We start from the raw sequence: 21787 nt of genomic DNA on the forward strand, positions 1-21787 counted from the left end.
AGTCCTGTTGTAGTAACGTCGTCTCTGCTCCACGTTGTCCACAATGGAAAAAAAAGATTTTGGGTTCGAAATTTTTTTTTTGAATAAAAGCGGTACACAGGTTTCTTCAAAAAGAAGTCATCCCGATCGTCGCCAATTGTTGAATTGATGAACCACACATCAATTAAGTAGAAAGTAGATTTAATGTAGAAAGGAGCAGGTACACAGCCAGGCAGGTCAGCAGTAAGCAGTAACTGAACATATTAGAATACATCAAGTAGGAACACTCGGAAAGGAATGTGGAATGTACAGTATTAAAGCTATATACATGTAATTCACAACATAACACACGCACACACACACACACACACACACACACACACACACACACACGCACACGCACACACACACACACACACACACACACACACACACACACACACACACCTCATGGTTCAGAGGGTCCTACCACAATACAGCTATCGTCTGTAGTGCCATCCACTAACCCTTGGGGTTTCTGTCAAGCTTATTAAATGCATAAAATGAAAGCCACAGATTCAAGGAGGTAGGCAGCTACTTAAATAACACCTTTGACTTTTTTGTAGTTGAAATGCTCCATTACTTTTCCTCAACCCGTAGCCACACTTCTATAATTTCTTTTACCGATTGGGAAGACGAGTGCACAGAGCCCCTTTAAGAACCCCATACAATGGGCAAACAGCTGCCATTAAGTACTGAAAGCCTCCTGATTGTGCAGGCCTTTCAGTCCTCTGGTAAATGGCATTGCGGCTCCTTAGCATGCAGTGACGTCAGCACCCTTTGTGATATGCGATATGTCACTGCGCTCTTTGCAGAAGCCTGCACTCTCACATGGCGAGCATTCTCAACGCTGACGCAAAGGTTGGAAGGGAATGAACCCCTGTCTTTCCACCACGAATAAAACAATACAACAACCTCAGACACTAGTTTATCTTTCTATTTTATGCCGCATGACTCATGTGCATTAGCGCTATCACGCTCTGAAAAGAAATTAAACATAATTAGAGAAAAAAAAGGTCCATGTCTTGTTAGTTGAGAAAAAAAAGAGAAAAGTTGAGAAAAAAAGAGTCACCATTACCATGGACTATGTCGCAAGGTTAAATCCAAAAATAAATGTAAAAGAAATCGTGTGGAGATGGATAGAGATATGATCACTATAACATTGTCTAACATAATAAAACAATTAGACTATTCATAGAAAAATAGATCTGTACACAGAAGTAGAGGCTCCCTGATGAAACCATTTTCTTAATTAAACTTGGTATTTTATACAATAATAATTTTATGAGTCATTGGTGGATACTATGGAAGTGGAATGTGCAGAGACATATCTTACGTGTGTCACGTACACATATAAACAAGACATCCAACATTCTGAAAACAGAACTCGCTCACCCAATGTGAGCCATCAAATCTGAAACCCTTGAGACAGGAGGGTGCCCTCTCCAACTCACAAGAAAACTGGTCCTGAATATAAACTTGGGTGGATTATTTTTCAATCTTCTGTCGATGCGAATAGTTGGGCTACTCGTAGCTCACATCATTTCCTGTTCCTTGTGCTTACAAAAACCATGTATGTTTCCATTGTGGGAGAGTTCACTCAATCAGAAATATTACTATGGAGATAGGAAACCAGATCAGTGCCACGTGCAGTGCGCTAGCAATGGTTGCACAAGGTCAAGACTGATTTGCATATGGCCATGTCTGAACTGCGGTGGCTTGGTCAGCAAAATAAAGATGGATTAAACCCATATCTGTGACTGGGGGTGAATGTTTTGCCATTGTGCAACATTCTGTCCATCATCTTGTGTGTTTTGCTGTTGACCCTATGTGGGAAGGGTATGCCCAGACGTGGGTCCCGTGCTCACTATGCCACTGGAGTCAAGCTATCCTGGCTGAAGACGACTGATAGCCAGAAACCGGTCCTAGGATGCTTGATTCCGGTCCAGGGAAGATATGGCTTGGCAGTTCGGGCTGGACTGTTCCCATGAGGCACAGGGTCAAGACTGATTTGCATATGGCTATGTCTGAACTGGGGTGGCTTGGTGAGCAAAATAACAATTGATTAAACCCAGATCTGTGACTGGGGGTGAATGTTTTGCCATTGTGCAACATTTTGTCAATCATGTTGTGTCTTTTGCTAGCAATGGTAACAGCATGACATTCAGAACCTGTAAAAAGAACAACTCCAACGGAATAGTACACAAGCTCATCAGCGCTCACAACAGTGAAAATGGGCATCTTGAGAAAATCAATGTGAAAATCCCAATTTTCATCTGGCCAATATTCTCACATGGAATTCTCAAAACATGGAGTTCTCCCTGTAATTACACATGCTAAACAAAAAAACTCTATGCAACAATGCTCATCTCTAATACATACCAACAGTGGTGCTGGTACAAGTTGCAAAGCGGGGGTGCTTCCTTCAATGTTGCATCCCTGAAGTCATAGGGATTGTGAAAAATCCAAGCATCACACAAAGAGCAAGCATAGTAAATGTTATAACAATGGTAAGTGTGTAGTATGTTGCTGTTGGTGCATTTTGGAGCATACTCGTGAAATTTGTTATTAAAGCTTAGGGCCATATGTAGGTAGCCAAATACCGGTCGGTAACGGCCGAAATCCGGTAATTTACCGAATTTCGGCCGTTACCGACCGGTATTTAGCCCCTTCCAATGTAGGTGACGATTCGGTAAATACCGAATCGGTATTTACTGAATCGGTATTTACCGAATCGGTAAATGCTATTTTGAAAGCACATTAAAGAGTGCTTATGTGCTGTAAGAATTCGTTAATTACCACCAACTTCAAGTTGGTGGTAATTACCAAATTCTTTTAAAAATTCACTTTTGATTTTTATTTGAAGTGCCATGTTTCAGACATACATGCCCTTGGGGCATGTATGTGTGCCACATGTGCACACATGCACGATTCAGGGGTGCAACAGGTTGTCAATGTGACACCCTGCCACCCTTGAATATGTTCCCCCTATTACCGAATGGCTTCCCATTCATTCCTATGGGCCTCTAGGCCCATAGGAATGAATGGGAATTACCGAATCGGTAAATACCGATTCTAAAATACAGAATATTACCGAATCGGTAATATTTACTGAATTTTTAGCTGCATACCATTTACCGGTTCTGAAATACCAAATCGGTAAAATTCGGTATTTTAGAATCGGAAAATAGTATTTACCTACATTTGGCCCTTGGGCATGTATGTCTGCAACAAGGCACTGTTGAAAAGCAAAAGAAATGCTTTTTAAAGGGTTTTCATTATTTACCACCAACTTCTAGTTGGTGGTAAATAACGAATTCTTAAACCCCTGTAGCACTGATTACAGTGCTACCTACATGTCAAAATACAGATTCAGTAAGTTTACCGAATCTGTATTTTAACATGCCCCTACATCCCAAACTCCAAATACCGGTCGGTAATGGCCGAAATCGGCAGTAACCCACCGGTATTTGCCTTCCTACATCTGGCCCCTAGTGTGGTAAAATCACAGTTACTTACAGAAACACACACTTTATATTGAAATGGCCTCCAAATGTATACATATGTACAGTTGTACTGATAAAGTAATATAGTGCACATATTATTAGTAGTAAATATCAAACTTCAACAAACATTTATCATTTGCACATCATTCGTTAAAGAATCTTGAATCTTGGCATCTGGTTTAACAAATGACTGTGCCCAAAGTGTCTCCTGCCATGACAGATTACATAATTTGTGGGGAAACCCCAGTTTCATGACAGAACACTCTCACTCTCGTGGAGAAGTCTGGCTCAATGGTTAGAGCGCCAGACCCTGATGCAGAAGTCTGGCCCGGGACCAGGGGTCAATTCCCGCCTCGGCGGCTCTCGGGCTCAATTTCCTCAGACCTGATAATTCTTGCCTCGGTGCCTATTCTAATCATGAGTCCCACTCTGCAATTCTGGGCAATAGCTTGCTTAATCTCCACAATGGCCCCAACAACGCTAGGATGCCTGGCTTCCACCTTGGGGGTGCCCAGGAGTGGGCACCTCACAGGCAAAGGACAGGAAGGGTTCCTCAGCGGTATTCGTACAAAGCGCCGAGATGCCTCCGGGTAGTCGTGCGCTATACAAGTGCGTAATTATCATTTTTATTATCAATAAGGCAAATGTTCTACCACCACCACTACTTTTACATAGGTATTGATTCTCACACACTTGATAGCTTATAGCGTGCCAGTCAAATTCTAATTCAGAGCTTAAATATCCATTAGTAGTAGTATACTGGTACAAGGACTGCTCAACAATGTATTACCTTTGCAGTTTATATAATCCTCTGTTTAAATGACTTCTGACTAAACTGTTCGATTGTTGACAAGACATCCATGTGGCCACTTGAAGGAAAAATACATGGCTACAATGATGTGTCAAGGCACAAGGTACCTTTAAAACACGCGCGAATATTTTCTATAGCTCTCAAAAGTCTATTTTAATATAGGACAATGGCAATATGTACTTTACGAGCTGAAACACACTTTATGATTTCACAGCCATTCAAATGAATTGCCCTGTATCATGGATGAAGAGCAATGCACAGTGTTTACTGAACTACCACAGAAAAAACTAAAATTCTGCTACCGACTTCTGAAAACTTCTTTATGTTTTCCTTTAAAACATTAAACCATTTATTTGCATTTAAATGTGATGGCAACATTTCATTCTGTACATAACCATAATAATACAACAGTCATGGGTGAATGTTAGGATATGATTTGTTTTCCTTCAATACATAGTTTATTTTTTCTGATTTTAATTGGGTGAACATAAGTGCTCATAAAAGTGAAGAACTAACAGGACTGGTAAAACCAGACAAAACACTCTGTGTGTGCAAAAGCTGTTCAATTTCCTGGGAAAGCTCTACTCGTCCATCTCAGTTATAGCTATATAAAACAAAGATAGCATTCTTTCATCAGAGACAGTTAGGGGCATTAAAATATAGGGTGGTTTTATGGTGGTTTGAAGGAAGATGATTGTAATGGTCTCAAACATATGCTTCACCAATATAAATTTAAAATGGTCTTTCTGAGGAATGGCATTGCAACCCATTCAGTATCCCTAGATAGTATGCTATTCGAAAACCTGGTTTTTGGAATCCCTGCCAAGAGGTTTGTCCCCTGAGCATTTTCTTGAGTAAGTCTTGAACTGTTCTATCTCTCTACTCTGTCAGTCAACTGCTAAAAAGGGGTACCTGACTTGATCCCCAGTAAAGGTGCTGTGGCCCTAGGACACCAGTGGTGAGAGACATTGGTAGCTACAAGAGGGGCCCGTACGCGTGTCCGTCATGGGACCCCATGGCCACGATTCCTGACAGTGTGAGAGCTGGCAGGTATGTAAGGCTGTAAATGTAAACATCAAAACTATTGGTTCCTTTCATATAAATATGTTCTTATTAACTGTGCTGTGGGCATCACCGTGAACATATTTATTGATTAGTTTAGTAGTTATAGATATAAAAAAAATATTTGCCAGTCGTTTAGTAGTTATGGAATGTATAACAAATTTATACAAAAGACCAAATGAAGTACCTAGAACAACATTCGCCTATTGTGGTTTAGAATTGATCAAAAGGTGCAAGATTGTCCTGTATAGCAAGGAGGAAATAAAAAGCTGGGAAAGACAACAGAAATAGACACAGATTCAATATGTACACATCAATTTATCATAAGCTGTGGTTGAGAAGGAGCATTATTGATATGTACCTTAGGGCATGCTGGTGGAATTATTGATATGTTGGGTGTTTATTGAAGGTGGATTTCTATCAGTTAATATATATACAAGGGGTTGATAGCTTAGACCTGGGACAAGCCTCATTAGTGTAACGTTCCGCATAGCACTACATATTCTTACCCTAAGAGAGGCTTTATAATATCATTGCTCCAAGAGGAACTAAGTAGCTCACAGAATCTGCAGAATGCAGCTAGAGATGACAGCTTTGCAATCATACTGAAGAAGTACATGAACATGGTTCCCTTATCTATAGCTGCCCCCTTTACACTCCCTACAGTATGCACACTTCCATTCAACAGTTCCTTAAGAAGTGTTCTTCACTATTTTTAGGATGTCTTTCACTATCTTTAGGATCCTTCCTCCTTATTCTGATGCTTTTGTTTGGGTTTGCCCTCTATTAATTACAAGTCTCCCTCCTGCCTATGAGGCCATAGGTTGACCCTCACCATTATTCTGGAACAGGGATGGCACTGTTTTTATTTCCTCTCCTTACTCCAAAGGAAGAAATTATTATGTTGGGTGAAAATACCATTTGATGAGCACCACATTTCTCCTCCTGGTTGACTTAAAAAGACACATTAGATTGTTGCTATGTGTGACTCACATAGAGAGCTCCTATCATTTACTTTCTGTTTCTAAATGTCATAACCCAATGCTGTGACATACCAACAGTTGATACAAAACTGGTTACCCTGTGTTGTAAAGGCCTTTTAGGCCAGACTGATATGGCTCTCAGACAGCCTGTCAGTGCTACACTGCTGGTCTTTTCTGAATGAAAGCAGAAAGCACAGCGGCAGGAGGGGGAAGGAGGGCAGGGAAGGTGGTGTTTTTTCATACGTAACAGACGCCATGTTATGCATGGCTCCCCAATTACTCCATTACTCCTCTGCCCCGGCGTTGTAGTTGAAAGCAGGGGGAGATGATTTTTAGCCTTGGGGTCCAGAGTGACATCATAGACAACTTGAGCTTCACTCTCATTGTCTATTTGATGTCACTCATAACACCTCGGTGAAAAAGATCCCCGTAATTCACTGTTACCCATCTATAATTATATATTTTTATGTTCGGAGTGTTATTAAACATTACATTTAGAAATAATCTTACATCGTTATGCTTCCTGAGCTTCCTTCTCATGCTCCTATTTGCCAAAGATGCTATTCACTAACCCTCAACTGAACAAGATAAGTCTTTTACAAGGTTAGATGCCTTGTGTAAGTGATCTTAATTAGCTGCTGGGTAGCTGAGACCCTAATCGGACGGCACATACATCAATACAAATTAGCATAAAAGCAGAACCTGGGGGATACCCCTTTATAGTTATCAGAAGAATAAAATCTACTTTATGTCTATGCCAAAATTGTAGGATTGATGTTGTTGAGAGTAGGAGAATTCAAGGAGACCCATTGTGAGAATTACTTCTATGTTACATGGGGCACAGACAGAAAGAAGCTGAGCCCAGGAAGAATACAGATAACTCTCATCTCAACCTTGTTCAAATTATGTGGTTATAAATCACCTTGTGCGAATGATATTATCAAATGGTCATAGTTTGACCATGGCTGAATTTGAGTTTCACAGGTCTGAATGGGGACTAGCATATGGGTTCAAATTTACTGCGGCGTTAAACCACAAGCTGTTTCTTTTTATGATCTGTTTTCCCCATGCAAATCCCTGTAGGTAACACCTGGAGGAGTTTGCTTGGGCATATGCGCAATTTGTGCCCAAGTTAGAATATGAATACTGGGGTAAACACTTTAGCTTCTAGGGTCTCCAAATCAGACCATTAACCATCATCTATCACTTCCCTAATATCAGGCAAAAGGGACATATATAACTGCAGAGTGTGTAGCAGACATAATTATTATTTTTTACTAAAGTCACATATAAGCTAGCATATTGGCCACAAACAGTGAAACAGTTAAAGGTATGTGATGTTATCACCACTAATGTTCCTTTATCAAAAAGTTTTATTACATCCATTGCAGAAACAAACCCATAGTAAAGAAAAGAAAGGAATTTCTTAATCATTAATGTAGATTGATTTAACTTTAATTACACTTTTTTCTATTGATAAAAGGTTATTCGATAAGTACTCTTCATGATTCAATATCAAACATTTAGCTTTACTTTTTAAACACAGTTATTTATTGTAGGATAAAATTGCAGCCTTCAAAACTGCATGTTTAGCTTTCTATCCTGTTAGTTTGCATCATGTTTTTCAATCTTTTCTGACATTCAGTAAATACCTTTCTGTGTTGCTCCTAACAGCTGCCGAACGAAAACAGCAAACAGCAGGTGTAAACATTATTTAGTTGGCTGATGTATTAATATGTCCTTACTGGCTCCAGTTCAGGTGTGAAACTGCTGTTACAAAGACTAAGTATTTCATCAGTGGTTCCATGAATATGTATCAGCATTCAAAGCCCCTTTAATTACTTAACTTGTGTTGCAAGCTTATACAATCTAAATGCTTTATAAAGAAGGTAAAATGAAAATTAATGTGATAAAACAGAGGACTGTAAATGAATTTAGCCTGAACAATTTCTAAACTACCTGATGCAACAAGTCTCTTGAGAGCAATCCAAAATAAATAGCTCATCAAGCGGTGCAACGAGTCTAAAGGTGTAAGGTTCAATCCGTCTTAAACTTTCTTCAAGACTTTGCGGGCATCTGAAGAATAGTAAAAGACGTGAAATTTAAATTAAAAGCAAAAGGAAGAAAAACAGCAACAAGAAGTTCTGTAGTGTTGGAATATAGCCCTGTCTGAAGGGTCACCCCACAATTGTTCACTTCCTCCTACTCTTTTTCTGACCTTCTTTTTGTTGGCTTTAGGACTCTGGGCACTGTACCACTGCTGACCAGTGCTAAAGTGCATGTGCTCGCTCCTCTAAACATGGCATAATTGGTTTACACCTGTTTGGCATATTTAATTTACTTGGTATTCCTGTGTAAAGTGGTGCATCATATACCCATGGCCTGTAAGTGAAATGCTACTGGTGGGCTTGCAACACTGATTGTGCCACCCACATAAGTAGCCTTTCCAACCTGTCTCAGGCCTGCCATTGCAGTTCCTGTTTGTGCAGTTTATAGACACTTTGACTTATCATTTAACACTACTTGCCAAGCTTGAAACTCCCCATTTGTTATATATACGTTACCCCTAAGGTAGGCCCTAGGTAGTCCTAAGAGCAGGGAGATATATAAGTAATAGGTAAGACATGTACCTTTATGTTTTGCATGTTCTTGTAGGGAGAATCAGACAATTACATTTTTCACTACTTTGAGGCCTACGCCTCTTATAAGTTAACATTAGGAATTCTCCCATACACTTTTAATCTGTAATTTCTGATCAGAGAGGAGTAGCTTTTACATATCGTTGGAATGGTAATGAGAAATCCTCCTTACTGGTGTAGTTGGATTTAATATTACTGTTTTAGAAATGGCACTTTTGGAAAGTGTGCATTTTTCTGCACTTACTGCTCTATCTGCCTGACAGCCTAACTCCAATACATACCTGGGGTGGGTGCCAGCTACACTTTCTGCATTCCTCTAGACAGCTACAAACACAGGAAGGTGAGGTTCATCTGCTTTCTGAGCACTCCTCTGCATTCTTCTGCATTTAGATGGGTATTCCTGGGCAGGGAGGAATGGGAGTGGCTAACACTTACACATCAATAGGTAGTGTCCTGTCACCACACAAAGCACTGATTTATCCCCCCACCTCCCCACTGCCCTTGACAGATAGCCTGGTAGACAGGACTAGGTTGAAAGGGATCCTTGTGCATTTGAGAGCTGTTTTGAAGGCACCCCCACCATCAAAGTCACTTTTGGGAATAAAACCTGCATTTCTGAACCCGTAAAACCAGACACTTCTGGATCCTAAACTGAACCTCTGTCAGAAGTACTGCTGTGCTGCTTAGAGGACTCAATTGCACTGCTCTTCTGGAAGGGCTGTTTTTTTCCTCGTTGCCCTACTACCTACTGTTCCCTGACTCGGCTGAAGGCGAGCTGGACTCTGCCGTCCCTCCGTGTGATCTACAAGGGTGTGCTGGCCTGCCTCCTGTTATGTGAAGTCTCAGGGACACAAAAGATTCCTGCAATCCTGTTGACACTGCTGAACTCTGCCTTCTGTGAGTCCTACCCTTGCCTGAAGTGCCCTCTACAAGTTCTGGGCCTCAGAAGTGGGTCACCTTTGCACCTATCGGAACTGATGCATCGCCCTTCAACGTTTCTAGTAAAACAATTTTGTAGCACCCCTGATATGAACTTATTTAAAGTAGCAGTTCATTAAAGATACGATTCACAAAAGGGAGTCATACACGTTGCAGGTGAACAAACTAAAACCTCTACCCACCCTAGGAAAGGAAAGCAAGAGGAGAAGAACACAGTCAGGATGCAGGTCCTTGAAAGAACAATACTGAAAAAAACTGGCGCTTTCGATATTTATGATGCTAGAAGGTCAATTAACATTTTAATGGAAGTAAGAGATGTAAAACGTTTAAGAAGTACTAAGAACCTGTTGAATATCTAAGATATATTTTTAACCAGATACAAAGTGGGGTCAGTAGCTTGCAGACTTGTGTTATTGTGTTTTGTTCTGAAAGTGGGTAGAAGAAAGTAGAAAAAAATTAGGACAAAACTTGCAGATCTTTGGTCACATCAAATAAAGCACAAAAAGATATAGGTAGGACACATTAAGATGCTGAGATTCTGCTCTGAACAATGTTTCATATTCAGCTATTATATTCCGACCTTGAGGAGAATGGGTTAGACAGTGTGCTAAAATGTGTTTCTGTTTTGCCTTTGGGCCTGTTCCAAAACCACATTTTGGCTGTAAAACTATGTGCACACCAAAAATGGCTAAGTTTACACCTGACAGATAGCCACCAAAGGAATACCTAGGAGTTGTAGGTAGTAAATTACTACAGTAGTAAGACCTATAGTCTGAGAAGAGGGAAGAACAGGGTGTGGTTGGTCTCATGAGTTTGTGAATGCCATGTGAGCTTGTGATCAATTGTAAACTCCTTCCTAGGTGTTTGATGCCTTGGAAATGGTGGGCTACTTACTCCTGCAAAATACCATACCATACCATAAACACTAATAAAGCGCTCAGCTACCACCAATGGCGGTGTATCGGTGCCAGAAGTGGCAGCATGATCAGACACATGAAAGGGACTAGCTAGGGCAAATCAAACAGCCATGTTTTCAATGCCTTCCTGAAAATAGATTTCGATTCTGCTTTGCGCAGGTGATCAGGCATAGAATTCCAAAGAACAGCTGTTCTAACTGCGAAGGCTCACCCACCAATCCTGGCTTTGGCAAAGCGAGGAGTGTGGAGAAGCATCTGAGAGTTGGATCGCAGGGTCCTTGCCCAGTGATATTTCGGAAGTCTCTGTTTCAGGTATCCTGGACCTCTATCTCTTGTGGCTCTATAGGCAAGGGACAGTGCTGGTGTTAATCCCCTTCCACCGTGGTAAGGGGAACAAAACATCTATAGACTTCCAAGGGGGATAAGAGAAGGGGTTGTCCCGAGCAAAAAATGGTTTCCTCGAAGAGAAATATAAAAACAAAGACAAAAATGTTTTTTGCACAGTGAGGTTTCCTTATCTCTGCATACATTTACATATTGAGGAACTAACTAGTCACAAGTGAAAATGCCACATGTAATTGTCAGTAGTATGACTGGAAACTTATTCACACGTCTTTCCAGGTGGAGTACTGCCAATGGATGTGGATACCAGAGTGTATTAAATCTGCAGCAAGTTGTAAGATGACTTTTATGACTGCAATGTCAGTAATTTTGTTGTTAATGGGGCCTTGTGTGTTAATTCCTGGCTCTCAATCCTCTGAAGTTGGTCAATGAGCGAAAAAGTTACATTCATACAGTGTTCAGAATATGCTGTGCTGTTGTATGTTTGTGTTTGTTTCACTAATCTGCTTCAGGGTTTTTTCTTTGTGTAGGAAACAGGTTTGTAATGTAAATTCTGGTATATTCAAAACTGATTTGTATATTTGGTATGAACTATATCATATTTGTAAAAATTAGTTTATGTAAGTTTTATGAAATAACTAACAACAAATCCATAAATGATCTAATAAATAAATTAATGCATAATACATAATTTGTATGAATTGTTTTCACAAGATGTACACAATACTTTTGGATTAACACGATGTAATAAGAGTAAATAAAAAGCTAAAAGTAAATAACAACTTAATTAGTGGGTTAACAAATTAAGGGTGCCATAAAAGAAAGGAAATACAAATAAATGTATGCAAAAAAACCATTAAAACATCTTTGGGTTGTAAAAGCAGTTGAGAATAATACTAATTGTTAACCCCCTAATTGAGCTTGAGGATTTTAAATAATAGATCAGGAGAGAAGTACAGTATGTTATTGATGCAGATGCATATATGTCTGAATTTATAAACAAACCTTGTGTTGGCTCACATTGAATGGCACAGATTTGTTTGACATGAGGATACGGGGGGCAGTGGTAGCTGTTTTTGAAAGGCAGCAGGGATTTCTCAAATGATGGTCTGTGCAACAAGCAAGAAACTCGATTCGCCTGTCACCCACATGCTGTCACTGCAGCACGCAAGGATCTAAAGCATATATCTGCAGACAGTACTTAGCTCTCTTCGCTGAGGGATGCTGCACTGTGCAGATGTACGCGCTGTTGAAATATGGGGGCTGAACATATTTAATGTCTTAATGTCAAGAATATATAGAATTATAGATGGGTAACCCTGAATTAGGGAGGTATTTCACAGAGGGTTTCTGGGTGACATGAAATAGACAAGAGTAAAGCTTGAGTTGTCTTTGATGTCACTTTGAACCCGAGCTGAAAAACATCCCCGTATTTCACTTTTTACCCATCTATAATCTTATGTTATGTATGGCTTGCCAAAACAAAATGTGTTTCTGCTTTCAGCTGCAAAGCTCAGAAGTAATGGGGAGCCGTACATAACATGGCCTCTCCTCACTGTCCCAGTTTAAAAAAATACATGGCCGTCGGCAACCCACCCCCACCGCTCTCTGTCCCTTTCCTTCTCTGCACTCGAGCAGCTATGCTCCCTGCCCTGCCTTACAGAAGCCTGTCAAAGCAGACTGGAATTCTTTTATGACATAGCAACAGGCCTGCCATTGAAGAGCCTGTATGTGTGATTCTAAAGTGTCATGTCGGCCTGGCAAGTTAAACCTCTTGCCAGGCCTGAACCTTCCTCTTTAACACATAAACATCACCCCTAAGGTAAGGCCTGGACAGCCATGGACAGGGTGTAGTGTATTTAAAAATGAGAACATGTACTTTAAGTTTTACAGGTCTTGGTTGTGAAAAATTCCAAGTTTCATATTTTACAGCTGCAAGCCATATCTCTCCCATAGAATAACATTGGAATTACCATATTACATCTTTTTAAGTGCAAGTCCCAAATGTGAAGAGATAGACTGTTCAGGTTGGGTGTCACTAGACTCACAATTTAAAATCACAACAGATGGTAAAGTAAGAGCTTAGATTACAGTTTGGCAAATGCCACTTTTAGAAAGTTTGCATTTACTTTAACCGTTTAATTCCTGCTGCTTGTCTTTGTTCAGTCAGGGGTGGGTGACAAGTGGACTTTGTGTGTTCCCCCTAGACAGCCACACACAAAGGAGTTGTGTCTTGATGGGCCGTATTGGGAGTTTGTAGTGAGTTTGGAGCCAGGGCAGGAAGAAAGGATCTATTTGCACTTTAAAGCTTTCTTTAAAGTCTCCCCTACTTCAAAGGCACAACTGGGTATAAGTACTGGGCCTCTGACACCATAACTTCAGTACACTTCTGGACATGTAAAGTCTCTGACAGGAAGAAGAATTGCTATGAGCTGAAAGTACTGCCACTCTACTGGACTTGCCTTGCTGAGCTGACCTGCTGTCTGCTGTTCTCCAGACGGAGTAAAAAGGGCTACACCTGCATCACTTGAACCCAGAGTGACTCTATGGGCTTGCTGGCTTGCCTACTGTTCTAAGTCTCAGGGACCACAAAGACTTCAACTCATCCTGCTACAGGACCTAGACTTTACTCGCTGCAAGTCTTGCAGCCCAGCCTTGGGCCCTTAGAAGTGGGTGTAAATTGCTGCTTCAACCAGAACCCATGCATTCTCATCAGAATTGGCCCATCTTTGGCTTTATATGAGTCAAAACGAGTGCATCCTTGTCATTGCATGGAGCGTACCTCGTGTTTTGCCTTTGGGACCAGCGCATTGCACTTGCAACCGATGCATTGCCACAGCTACATGGAGAAAATCGGCACATCTAGTCCGCCACATGGTTCGACACTGACGCATTGCTTTGGCTGCACCTCGCATCTTCGCTGACAACACCGCATTCGGTATCAAGGTACTTAGGTTCAGCAGACCCAAATGGGTCCTTGTATCCAGCCAGTGCTCTATCAAGGTCAGCCTGAACTTTTTACTTTGCCCCGGTGGAGCCAGACTAAATATCCGATTAAAGTGCTTATTGCTTCGAAGCACTATTTTACCTTTATTCTTTAAAAATTGATATCTCAACTTTTACTTGTTGGACTTTTGTTGTTTTAGTCGTCTTTTATTTATAATATTATCCTCTATTTGTCTAAGCTAGTGTGGAGTGTTTTTGTGGTGTTTTCACTGTGTTACAGTTTGAAGTGCTGCACAAATACTTTAAACATTGCATTTTCAGTTAAGCCTGATTACTCTGTGTCAAGCTACCAGAGGGTGAGCACAGGATAATTTAAGATCGGTTGTGATTTATCCTGACTAGGATTAAGATTCCTGCTTGGACAGAGTACATATGTCTACCAACCAGAAACCAAACTTCTAACAGTGAGCCTAGAAGCTTGAGGAATGCAACTACGGAATCTCTATGGTTTCCTGTTTTTCTCTAATTTCTTACAAAACATGGCAGGTGGGTGGCTGCAAATATTCGATCTGCCTACTAGAGGAGCAATACGCAAATACATCAAAGCGACATTGTCACAAAAAATGCATTTCAGGGCAAAGAAAATGATCCAGTACAGCACAGAGTTATCCTCTGCTTGTTTGACAACAACATACATCTGCAAATTCTTGAACTACTGGTGCAGTGGTAACACAAGTCTGCCCAACTTAAGGGGGCTGATCTTCTTAAAGAAGCACAGTCAGTCCAGGAAGCACAAAGACACCTCAGCTCTTATTTTTCAGGTGCAACGATTTAAATCAGTCCATGCCATTGGCAGGGACCAGTGGAACTCTTGAAAAGCATATTAAGTTCCTAGGTCCAGCTGCTCAGGGCACTACAGATAGTCAATCAGGGAAATCAAGATGACTCCAACATTTGTTGTTGAGTGTACAATTTACTTTTACATCTTTATCTTCACTTTGACTGCTATATTGTGTTCCAACCTGAACAGCCTAACCATAGACAATATCTATGGCCACAACCACATAAATGTCTACACATCTAAAAATGTACATGTAATGTAAAATAAAATGGACAGAACTGAGGATATGAAACTTTGTACTTAGAAGGCCTGGACACTGTTGTTTCATTGGAAAGACTTAGAGCTCAGAATACAAAATATACCATTTCTAACTATAAGCTTTTGTGATATGAATCCAGTAATTTTTCTGTGTTTTCAAGGAAATAGTCTGAGTGGTGTACTCTGGAATACTGCCATTTTCGCCTCAGGGTAGTTGGAACCTGCTAAGCAGTTTCCACCTGCATGTGCCCTTTTCTAAAACATTGACATCGATTTAAAGTTAAATTTTTTTTTTAAAAGTGACACTTTTATAATCAGCTGTAAGGAACACACACATGGTCCAAACTGTCTTAAAGTCAAATTTGAAATTTGATCAGGCCTTTTTCCATTAACATTTGAAGCAGATCTTAAAACTTGAGCTTAGAAATGGCCATATGGCAGCCCAGGGCTGGCCTGGGTGTCAACAATGGAAGCAGATGCATTGCTGCTTATAACATAACAGATTTAACACTGTCTGCTATATTTGTGCTCAGAAACCTAAGTGCAGTTGACCACTGCGAATCTGAAATGCAAATTAGATTGGGCATATTGAACCTATTTCCAATGTTACAAATGATTATCTGCAGCAAGCTGGCAGCTTTTAATATTACTAAACTTGTCGAAAAACTATTTTTGATCCCTCTAGTCATAATAAATATTGAAAAAATTGCCCTTAAATTTGGCTGGTGGGATACCCCTTCAAAATGTGATAGATATCCAGTCCACACTACTACAAATGTCACAGGCTGTAATGCACTTGTAACACTAATTAGGACATAGTATGCCATCCCCCAAACTCTAAATCAGCCTAATTGATTTCACCGGATATAGGTTCTAATGTTAAATACACATATTATTTACAATGGATTTTAATTATATATGCCTTGAGGGAGACATGTATTCAGTTGTCTGTCTTTAAGTTGACCAGTCTCTCACTGTGGCAGAGCAGCAGGCTTCAAATGTAATTGGAGGAACAGAATGAGAATTCACCATTTGAGACTGTTCGTTCAAAGGCCTGTAACTATAATGGATTTCTATCAGAAAAGATAATACATAGCCTGCTGTATGCAAAAGAATTCCATCTTTCTGGGGAAGGACTGAGGAGAGGTATCACCTGCTTTGTGTTGAATTTGTAGAACTACAATGTTGCTTTGAAGTATTGGGAAAGTCTTCCAAAGCCACTTGCAGTGGTAGAGTGTCCTGGGGGCTGCATTGTGTAAAGAAAGCACAAGTCTTGTATTCGATCAGGCGCAGACCTGGTCAGAGCACCAGTTTGAAGATAATGCACTCGTTCCAGTGTAGCCATGAACTTGTGAATGTTAATATGTGTACGCTTCTATAAAATGGAAAACGCGTAATACTAAGTATTGACAAAGTGAATCCATGAGCTGCAGTGTGTGGAGGTGAGACCAAACCATCACTTAGGATAGTGTTCTGGATTGGTTAACAAAACTACCAAAATATTATTAAACAGATGCTGGGGTTCAGTGTGACAGAAAGGGCTTAGTTTCATTCAGTGGGTGCACGTGGGGCCCACCAACACTCATTTTTAGGACCCACACTTATTTTTCCTCATCAAACTTTGCCCCAGCACAAGAGAGTGTAAAGCAAAAAAGGCAGAAGATACAGACAGAAAAGATGTAACAAAGGGAGAAAGCAGGAACCTGCAAGAGTGAGCTAAAGTGGAATGGAGTCTGTGGTGGTGATTTAATGAAGCATGAGGTGGAATCAGGAATAGGCAGCCTTGGTAATCAGTGCACCAACATTTAATGGTGTCTATCTTGGTCTCCATAGCAAAACTTTGGGCACCAGAACTTATTCTTTTACATAATAAATTAAGCACTAAATAGCAATTTTAGTCAGCTGTATCTGCAATCCACAAAGTCCCCAAATGTTAACATAGTTAAAAAAAGATAATTTTAGGGTGTATTATTTTTATGTAAAATAAAAATTAAAGATGCATGTAATAACCATACCTTTTGAACTCCCAACTAATTGTACTTCACCAGTAACTATGAAAGAAGCATTGATTTAGTAGTCTAATCAGATTGCTTCAGCATTTCTTTTCAATTTAAAACATGATGAGAATTTTCTTTAATATCTCGATTTACATAAAGTCGTCTTTGAAAAAAGCGATCAATAGGCAAAGCTTATGGAACAAGACCACAGGGTCAGCCTTGATGGATTCCTAATGTAATTGCAGAATTATTTGTGAATCAGGCATACATTTGGAACCTGCTGAGAACCAATTTTTGCATTAATTCATGCTGCTGAACAATGCTTTTGTGATCGCATGATGACACTATGAATAGCTAGGACTTGCTAACATGGTGCAAAGCTGATCTCCTGGCTCGAGGTCAACACATAAAATGTTCACCAAGTTACACTCATGAAACACATTTTTAATATTATAGAACAAGACAGAAAGTATATGCTTATGAAGCATTCTCTTGGTAAGCTTTTACCTTGATTGAAGAATCTTAATGGAAACGCAAAAAATGCCATCTCCCAAATATGCCCAGGATGATTAGAGGTTTAGATACTTATTGCTGGTCATGAATATTTATATGTTTGCTGCAAAGAAATGTCAACCATCCATAGATTCCTTTTTTAAATCATCTTTTCATCTTTCCAAGTTTGATCCAATTGGAAGTTTCCGTAGACTAGTTTTAACACGCTACTTAAGTACTGTCTACTATTAATATTCATTATCAATCAAGGAAATCAGGGCAATCAAGGGCTAAATGTTTTCAAAGCACAGTATTTCTCAAAAATCTGAGAAACCATTTAAGCAAACCCTCAATGCTACAAAGATCCCAGAATGCCTAACAGGCTCTTTCTCTACTTTGAAAGATATTTGATCTTACTTGACATCGTGGACTTACCTTTCCTATCACTGGTAAAGTCAAGTCGTTGGTATTTACGAGTACCTATTGAGGTGTTCTCATTAGAGGCACAGGTAAACCCATATTCTGTTCTAAAATGCTGATGATGTGTTTTTATCTTAAATCATGTATGCCCGTATGTGTGTAGGTATGATTTCTCATATAGAATGAAACACGTGGCGTTGGCTTTTTGGCACTTTCCAGCACGGACAGAAACCATGCCCGCCATTATCCTAAAAAGGAAGCCTTCTGTATGGTCGCTAAACCAAAGAGTTACAATATGTGCTGACCAAAAGCTCAGCACTAACCATTCAAGAACACACATATAAATCTACAGATGGTGTCCTTCAACCTATCAATGGAACTGGAGACAGCCAGAACGGTGGATGCAGTCTGTACCTTGAAACACCCATTTTCACCCTTTAGGGCTTGATTCAAGGGGTGGAGTGCACTTGTCTGTATAATAAAATGAATCAAACTGAAATTGGATAGGGACACCCACACGAGGAGTTGCAGCCTATGATTGTTGAAAGGGGAGTTCAGAGGATTTCTTGGACCATGGGGTCCTTTACTTGAGGCCACTCAACGTGGCATAGTAAATGTACCCCACTTATCAGGTTCCTAAAATGCAAGGCTCATGCTTAGATAGCATTTGGAGTGTAACTTCATAAAAAGTCCAACATTTGCGTGGTGCTATTTCCTGAACTGTGACTCTAAGCCGTGTATAAGATCCTCCTTCACAAACTCTAGGGTAAAGCAGCGATCCAAGCCTTATCATTGGTACTGTTTTTACTTTATTTATTTATTTGAATTTTATATAGCTCTGGCTAGACCCGGAGGTATCAGAGTGATTTACATGAGGAGAGTTACATAAGTTACAAGTTACACATTGTTACAGAAGGTACATCAATTTCAAGTTACATCCGTTGGTTCATGGTGTGTAGAAGGGTAAGAGGGTAATGTAAGAGGGTGACGGGGAGGGAGATTAAGTGGAGAATTGGCACAAGGAAAAACAAAGCAGGCAGGGGGAGAGAGGAAAGGAATAGGGAGGCAAGCAAAGAATGAAGGAGGGAAGAGGTGGGGGAGAGGGTAGGAGACACAGCGAAGAGACGAGAAAGTAACTGGGTCTGATGTTCGGCTGGGTGGGAGATGGCTCCCTGCGGTAAAGGGATCATTCCCAGTCTTCCATTTTATGTGATTCCCTTGTCGCGGTGAGACTCCAGGGCATAGATGCTGGATCCCTTCCCAACAAGGGGAGAGGAGGGCTTTGGTCGTGGGCACACTTAGAAGAAAGAAGGAGGGTGGAGGAGGGGGAGGGGGTAGAAAACCCAGCGTGAAAACTGTTAGTAAGAAAGACGTCTTCAGAAACGAAGGGTGCTCTTAACCGAGCAGCTAACATACAGATGTGAACATGCAAGGATGCGAGGATGATTTCAATGTCACAAAATGTAATAATTGCAGAATAAATTATTACATTTAAAGACAAGTGGCCAAAGTTAGGTTTTCTGCCTCTAAAAGAATAGAGAAGCATTTAGGAGGCCCTCCCTTCCTGCCTGACTGAGTGATGGCAGTTAATTTTCTTCAAAAAATGTATTACAACTAAAGCACAAACACAACTATCTCCAGGTACCTGAAGAGTGAATAAGAAAATGTAAATTGATTTACCCATCAATGAATCCTGAATTGATAGTAAATTGAGAGTTTTATATTGGTTTGACTATAGGATACATTTTTATATCATCACTATAGGGGAGTGACTAGTAAAAGGACCAACGTTCCTCGTAATGGAGGCTGCTGGGAGTTATTTTGTTTTAGGTGTTATGTGTGAGGTTTGTAGTAAACCAAGAGTGGGAATGCTACAAATAGGAGGTGTGGATACTTCAAGAAGGTAGTCAGTATTGGATATAGGGAATTCTGAAATCATTGGGTAGTGCAAAGGATACTATATACATAAATCAAATGATGGAGCTGTCTGAGATAATTATAGTAAATTGAATACTTTGAGGGAATTAGTCCAAAAGTAGGGAGTATCAATCTTAATAAACTAGGATTCATTCACACACAACATAATCAAAACATATAGTTTCATTACTACAAACTATATTGTCTTACATTAGTTAAATTCACTACATAAGCAATATAACTGTATGAGTTCTATGTGCACAGTGAAAAAGTGCTTGTCAGGATGGGGAGCATGCATACATTATTATATAAAAATGTTGTACATTTGATAATTGTTCAGGTCTGTCCATCCTAAATTATACATTTGTTTGGACTGGCGAGCTTTCAAAGTCCTTTAATAATATTGAGCCCAAATTTGTGGTACATACAGTTGTTGTGTTTATATTTCTACCACAATCAAAGGACGTGATACCTGATCATCAGTTCCTCAGGAAAACATATGGAAATACCCAAATCTCATCAGAAATGTAAATTCTGAAAAAAGTAGAGTGGCTCTATCTAGTCGTCACTGACTTTTAATTGTGGCTCTTTTGGGCCATCCCTATGTGATACAATAGACAGACTCTGTTGTCTGTCCTGCCTTATTTTGCATTACTAGTTTTTAGAGCCTAATTCAGTTGCCTGAGTTTACACCTGTGACGCATTGCTTCCTTTTAATCAATTGATCACATCCACTGGTCTACCCAGGGTTCCACAGGATACGACAGACAACTGGCCACCACCTCTTCAGAGCCTCCCTGGAGCTGGGAAGAAATATCTGGAGGAAAGAATACTCTGCATGACTGCTGCTTGACTGCTGGAAGAAGAAGACCCATGGACTGCAATGGTGACACAAAAAGCAGAAGGACCTTTCCAAGATTGTCCAGCTGACCACCGATAATGGAATCTTTCATAGCCCTGGCTACAGAGAGATTTGGTGCCCAGCCATCTGCCCATAGGACATACAGGCTGCATGAGTGACTAGTAAGAACTTTTACAATGCATTGAAGAAAGTTGGGCTACTGCCACAAAATTCTCAATCATAAAGGCCCCAAATATTTGCTCCCAACGATACAATCCTATCTTCTGTCACACAATTTGAGATCCACGAAGGCCAACCTATGGTCGGTATGCCATATCTTTAAGGCTAGGCTAGGGTCCCAATCTTTCTAATATCTGGCAGCTAATATCTGGAACTCCTTACAGGTCCATTTGAGAGTGGAATCATCCAAAATGATGTTCCAGAACAGATTTAAAACATGGCTGTTTAGTTCACCTTTATTTTTGGGGAGAAACTCTGCTCTCCATAGTATTCTACTGCAGCTTCGGTAGGTCAGGCCTTAGCACAGGACACACTGTAAGGTGTAACCTGGTGCTTTAGAAAATGCTTTAGTATTATTATAGTCATTTTTTCCACCTCCCAAGGACCAGATCATGGTGCTCCGGCATCCTAAGAGAGGGCCTACTCTTGGTGGGCAGAAAAAAACAGGTTCAACCCATTCTACACTTTTTCTGGGGTGAAAATAGGTTCAGCAGGACCTAATGGTAAAGGAGTCTGCCTTGTACAACACTGTCCAGCTACAGCCCCCAGCCTCATCCTATCAGTAAATTCTGAGAGCCACATAAGTTAATAAGTAATGTACGGTAAAGCCTTGGATGG

General features: G+C 40.3%; 1 protein-coding gene across 1 annotated transcript in view; it reads right to left on the minus strand.

Moving 5' to 3' along the window:
- The window catches only part of CTNNA2 (catenin alpha 2), a 2858593-nt gene that overhangs the window by 1596347 nt on the left and 1240459 nt on the right, over window positions 1-21787 (minus strand). The gene's annotated exons all lie outside the window — the stretch shown is intronic.

Source organism: Lissotriton helveticus, chromosome 2_2 (assembly GCF_964261635.1).
Source record: "Lissotriton helveticus chromosome 2_2, aLisHel1.1, whole genome shotgun sequence".
NCBI classification, from domain to species: Eukaryota; Metazoa; Chordata; class Amphibia; order Caudata; family Salamandridae; genus Lissotriton; species Lissotriton helveticus.